This window comes from Cervus canadensis, chromosome 28, assembly GCF_019320065.1.
Source record: "Cervus canadensis isolate Bull #8, Minnesota chromosome 28, ASM1932006v1, whole genome shotgun sequence".
Classification (NCBI taxonomy): domain Eukaryota; kingdom Metazoa; phylum Chordata; class Mammalia; order Artiodactyla; family Cervidae; genus Cervus; species Cervus canadensis.
Genome location: NC_057413.1, coordinates 11,445,921 through 11,452,321, shown reverse-complemented (window position 1 = coordinate 11,452,321; position 6,401 = coordinate 11,445,921).

The following is a 6,401-nucleotide window of genomic DNA, read 5'->3' as shown; positions in this document are numbered from 1 at the left end:
TGCAGGAAAGTAATTTTTCTCTTTCTGATTCTGTGCTGAGTTCTGCTGGCACCCTGAATCAAGATGAAATTAACATCATACTCCTCACAGGGAACTTAGCATTTTAAAAAAGCTCACATTGTGTTTTAAACCTTTTATCACAAAATAATAGAAGCCATGAATTCAAGTTTGCTCTTGTGGTTTTTCTCTGAAACATCTGTGATTTTATACGGGGGATGAGTTTATATTCCACGTGGATCTTTGTCCATGGAAAATATGGTTGAAGAACTAGTGGTTCAATACGTAAGGCTTACTCCCCACCCCCATCAGAGGTACTTGCTTTCCTCCTTGCAGGCACTGCAGAATTTTTTTTTTTTTTTTAAATAAGAAACACCTTTTATGTTGTCATTATTATTATTTGCTGTGTCTGAACAGTGTGACTCATTCCAACTAAAAGCCCCCAGGAGAACAGAGGAGGAAGGCTAAGAAGCAAATTCCATTCAATAAATTACTGTTGACTACTTACTATGTTTGGCGCTATGAGGCCAGCATCCTTAAAGAGCATGTTATCCAGCAGACTATGTAGGGCAGATATACTAATAACTATAAATCAGGACAAAGTAAGGTAAGAGTCTTTCCAAAGGTGCTAAAAATCTGGAGGAGTGGGTGGATCACCATTTGAAAAGGCTCAACAGAGGTTTCGGATGGAGACTGGTAAGGGGGGAAAGAGCTGTGGAAGCCAGGTGCCAGCTGGGCCCTCCCTGCCATTAAGCTCTAGGTTGGACAGGCCTGAATGCCCACTCCAGGCCTCCTGGAAAATCCAGCTTTGCCGCCCCACCCCCCACCCCCCTTCTTGTGCCCATTGTCTGCTCTGAGCGGTGTCTGTCACCATTCATTCATTCCCTCTGCTGAAACCCCATCTCTTTTCTTGATTTCCATAAAAAACTACTTACACAAGCCTTTCTGAGATGCCATTATTATTGAAGGTGTTGGAGAGATGGGTTATAGCCCAATAATGATCTCAATGGGGCATGGCAGCCCACTCCAGTATTCTTGCCTGGAGAATCCCATGGACAGAGAAGCCTGGCGGGCTACAGTCCATGGGGTTGCAAAGAGTCAGACACGACTGAAGTGACTTAGGAAGCACACACACAGTGATCTTAACACTGAACAGTCTTCATCTCTGTGTTTAAAAATCCTTTGGGAGCCCCGCCCTGTTGCTCATTCATTTTCCCTTTTGCTGCCTCTCTTTTGGTAAAAAAAAACCCAAATTCCATTCATTTTCTTTTATAAAAAGTTAATTTATTTTTACTTTAGCAGCACTGGGTCTTTGATGGCACGCACGGGCTTTCTCTAGTTTCCGCATACCGGCTTAGTTGCCCCTCGGCATGTGGGAGCCTAGGTTCCTGAGCAGGTATTGAACCCATGTCCCCTGCATTGGAATGTAGATTCTTAACCACTGGACCAGCAGGGAAGCCCCTCCATTCATTTTCTTAAACACAGAATTTCAACCTAAATTGTAGTTTACACTCTTCCTTTACACTGGGAACCATGGCCTACTTTTCCTAACAAATGTCCCATTGGTGTTTTATTTTCTTAAAGACTGTTTTGCTCCCTCTAAGATAAACTCTGGTTGGTATCATTTTGTTTTTAGCATGCAACAATGATAACTTTTCAAGGCAGCGCTGCAAGATGAGGATATTTCATAGGGTCATAGGTCGGAAGACCTAGAAAAATTCTTAGAGATTTTTCAAACAACTATCTCTCACTTTACCAGTAAGAAAACTGAGGCTTGGCCCTGCTCAAGTCCATGGGCTTACTGGTGCAGAACTATGCCAGTTCTGTGCTTTTCCACATGATGGTGAAGACTTACGGATGAAGGTATAAAGTTGGAAAACAAGGCATTTATTATAGGAGGTGTTGTTAGGTAGGTTGTTGGGTAGGAAAAGATGTGAATAGTAAAAGTAGCTTTTTTATTTCCTAGTAAGTGACCTCGTAAGCCACTCACCCCACCACACTGGCCAATAGGAACAACCTAGACTTTTGAAATAGCAACATCTCCATTAATGTCATAGCAGTGTTTTTGATTGGTTTAGAGCCCACAATATCGAACCAGATGGCTAGGTTAGAAATCTCACCTTTGGCATATACTTTCTAGGTAACCTTGGCAAGTTTCTTTATGCCTCAGTTATGGTATCTGTGAAATGGGGGGTAATAATAGAGCTGCTTCCTATGGTTATGGAGAGGCCAATACCTAAAAAGTGCTTGGTGGTGGTTTAGTCACTAAGTTATGTCCAACTCTCTTTGCTACTGTATGCACTATAGTCTGCCCACCAGGCTCCTCTGTCCATGACATTTCCCAGGCAAGAATACTGGAGTGGGTTGCCATTTCCTTCTCCAGGGAATCTTCCCAACCCAGGGACTGAACCCATGTCTCCTACATTGGCAGATGGGTTCTTTACCACTGAGCTCCCTGGGAAGCCCAGAAAGTGCTTAGAATAGTGCTTTGGGCATAATTCATGCTACATAAATATAAGCTACTTATTATTTCAATTTTTCTTTTTAGTATTTTTCTAATGTGAAGAACACACTTCAATTATTATAAATGAATATATTAAAATAGTGCATTCAAATGCCAAGAGTAAAAGCATGACCTCTAAATAGAAGGACATTTCAACATACTTCTCAGGAGTTAAATAAAAGATACTGACATTATCCAGCTCATTGCTTGCATCAATAGTTTGTTCTGATTATCACTGAGTAGTATTCCATGGTATGGATATACTGTGGTTTGTTTAACCATTCACCCATTCAAGGACAGTCAAGTTGTTTCCAGTTTCTGGCTATTGCAAATAAAGTTGTTATAACCATTCATGGACAGGTTTTTGTGTGAACTTAAGTTTTCATTTTTCTGGGATGAATACTGTAGTGTGCAATATGTGGGTTGTATGGTAATTGCCCGTTTTTTTTTTTTTTTGTCTACACCCCAAAGCATGTGGGAATCTAAGTTCCTTGACCAAGGATCAAACGAGTAGCATGGAGTTTTAACCACTGGACTGCCAGGAAAATCCCCAGCACATTTTTTTTTTAAAGCAACTGTAAACTCTTCCAGAGTGTCTGTTCTATTTGGGGTTACCAAATATAGGAATGATCCAATTTCCCTGCATCTTTACCAACATTTGGTGGTGTCACTATTTTTTATTTTAGTCATTCTCATAGATATGTCGTGATATCTCATGGTTTGAATTTGCATTTCCCTCATGAGTAATGATGTTGAGGGCTTCCCTGGTGGCTCAGTGGCAAAGAACCCACCTGCCAATGCAGGAGACGCAGGTTCGATCCGTGGGTCAGGAAGATCCCCTCAAGGAAATGGCAACCCACACTTGCTATTCTTGCTAGTCTTGCTTGAAAAATCCCATGGACAGAGGATCCTGGCAGGCTACAGTCCATGGGGTCACAAAGAGTTAGACACGACTCAGCTACTGAGCATGTACGCAATGATGTTGAACACATTTTTCATGTGCTTATTTGTCATCTGTCTGACCTCTTTGGTGAAATGTCTCTTTTGTTCATTTTCTCATTGGATTGTTTGGTATTTTTACTGTTGAATTTTCCAAGTTCTTTATATATTCTAGATACTAGTCCTTTGCTGGATATGTGGTTTGCAAATATTTTCTCACAGTCTATATCATATCTTTTCATCCTCCTAACAGGGTCTTTCACAGAGTAGCACTGAAACATATACATTACCATATGTAAAATGGATAGCTAGTGGGAAGTTGCTATATAACACAGGGAGCTAAACCCAGTGCTCAGTGACAACACAGAGGGATGGGGGATGGGGGGGTGGGAGGCAAGTTCAAGAGGGAGGGGATATATGTATACTTATGGATGATTCACTGTACAGTAGAAATCAACAGAACATTGAAAAGCAATTATCCTCCAATTAAAATAAATTTTAAAAGGCAGATTTTTAAATTTTGGTGGAGTCTAATATATCAGTTTTTCCTTTTATGAATCATACTTTGGCATGAAGTCTAAGACTTTTTTGTCTAGCCCTAGATTCCAAAGATATTCTCCAGGTTTTTTTTTTTTTTTCCTTTCCTGAAAGTACATAGATTTCTGTTTTATTTTGTTTATATTGTACTTTCATTTGAATTAATTTTGTATAAGGTCAAGGTTCAATTTTTGTCTATAAGTGTCCAACTATTCTAGCACTATTTATTGTAAAAGCCCTGGAGGTTTCTGCAGAGTTGAAATTTAAACTGTATAGTGCTTTGTGAAGTGATTACATCTAAGGATCTCCAGAAGCATGGAACATCTGGACGTGCCCTGGGTCTGATAATGTCTGCATGTGGTTCTTCTCTGTATTTGAGGATGGTTAGGTGGGTGATGCCACCATTAATACTCAGGACCCAAGATACAGAAGGGAATCATGTATGTGATCAGAACTCAGGTTTATATAAACTGATGGGGTCCCAGCCTTCGTAACATCCTCCACTCCCCAGGATCCATCTCCCCTCATAAAAGGGCTCAGGAGCAGCAGGTGAGGCTACCCCGAGAAATCAAGGACCCGTTATCAAGGGGCAGGAAAATGACAGAAGAGGTAGCCTCCATGGTGGATACTGACCCAGGATCCATTCCACATTTGGATGGCCCAGATTGACTTTCCACCCCTGATCTTCCCAGTTGACTTAACAAATAAAGTCAACAGGGAAAGCAAACAAATTAATAAAAAAGTACATAAAACAATGAAACCACGCTGTGTTCTTTAGATGTGGGAGCAGCAAGAAAAAAGGGAAAAGATAATGGCTTCTTAGGACAGCTTCACCAAAGTACCAGTGAATCCAATCCAGTTGCTGGAATGAGAAAAGTATCTCTTCAAGTGGTTAATCATCCTTTCCAAAGTCTTGCAGAAACCGTGAACTCTTCTGCTCTTGGCACTTAGCAACATTCCAGTTTGTTAACTCTGGAGTCTCAGTTTTCTCTTCTCCTTTCTCCTCCTCCTCTCTTCTTCTTCCGTTTATTCCTCCTCCTCCTTCTTCACCGTCCCTCCATTGAATCCCTTTTGTACCATTGTAAAATATCAGTTAGGTAAGTGTGTGCATGTATCCAGGTATCCTGGCCTACTAGTGTTGTGGGTTATGTTGATTAACTCCCAAATATTGAACCAGACTTTCATTCCTGGACTAAACCCTACTTAACTATGATGTATAATTCTTTGGCAACGTTGCTGAATTCTATTTGCTAATATATTGTTAACATTTTTTGCATCATTATTCACAAGAAATATTGGTCTGCAGTTTTCTTATTTTGTACCATCTTTGTCTGTGTGTGAGGATAATATTAGCTCTATAAAATGAACTGGATGTGATTTTTCTTTTTCTTTTTCTATAAGAAATTGTGTAGAGTTGGTATTAAGTCTTCCTCAAATGTTTGGTAGAATTTCTCCCTTGTGGGGGAATATTTTACAATTGAAAATTCAATTTCCTTAAGGATGTTAGGATTATTGAAATTTTCTATTTCATTTTTGGGGAGTTGTTATGGCTTGTGTTTTTGAACAAATGGTTAATTTCATCTGTGTTGTCAAATTTATATGTTACTTTTTTTTATATAGTATCCTCCTTTCTTTTTGATGTCTTTAGTGATGTCTTTTATTCATTCCAGATATTGGTCATTTGTGTCTTCTTTCCATTTTCCTTTGTCAATCTTGATAGAAGTTTGTCAGTTTTGATCTTTTTGAAGAACCAAGGTTTGTATCATTGATTTTCTCTATTGTTTTTCCTGTTTTCAGTTTCATTGATTTCTGCTCTTAACCTCATTGTTTCCTTTCTCTTGCTTGCTTTGGGTTTATTTTGCTTCTTTTTTTCTACATTCTTGTGGTGAGATCCTAAATTATTGATTTAGAACTTTGTCCCTTTTCTAATGTATGCCTTTGGAGCTATAAATGTCCCTCTTAGCACTACTTTTAATGGCATCCTACAATTTTTCTATGATGTATTTTAATTTTTATTCAGTTTGATGTATTGATTTCTCTTGAAATTTTTCTCATTGGCCCTTGAATTATTTAGAACCATGGTATTTAGTTTGCAAATGTTGGGAGATTTTTCTGTTATTTCTCAATTATCAGTTTCTAGTTTAATCCCACTGTGAATGAAGAACATATACTCTATGAGACCATAAATGTCTGGTTGGAGTTTCTCAGAAATCATCAACTTGAAATATTTCTTACTCTACCATAAAGAAATCTGGGGATAGCCTGGGTTTATAAAGAACCCAGGCAAGCAGGGTTTCTCTTCACTGCCCATTCATTTCTTTATTAATGCAACATCTGTTGAGAATCTAATATGTACCAAGCATATAATGCTTTTCAGTTTAGACAATTCATTCCCACGTGACTCAGTGATAAAGAATCTGCCTGC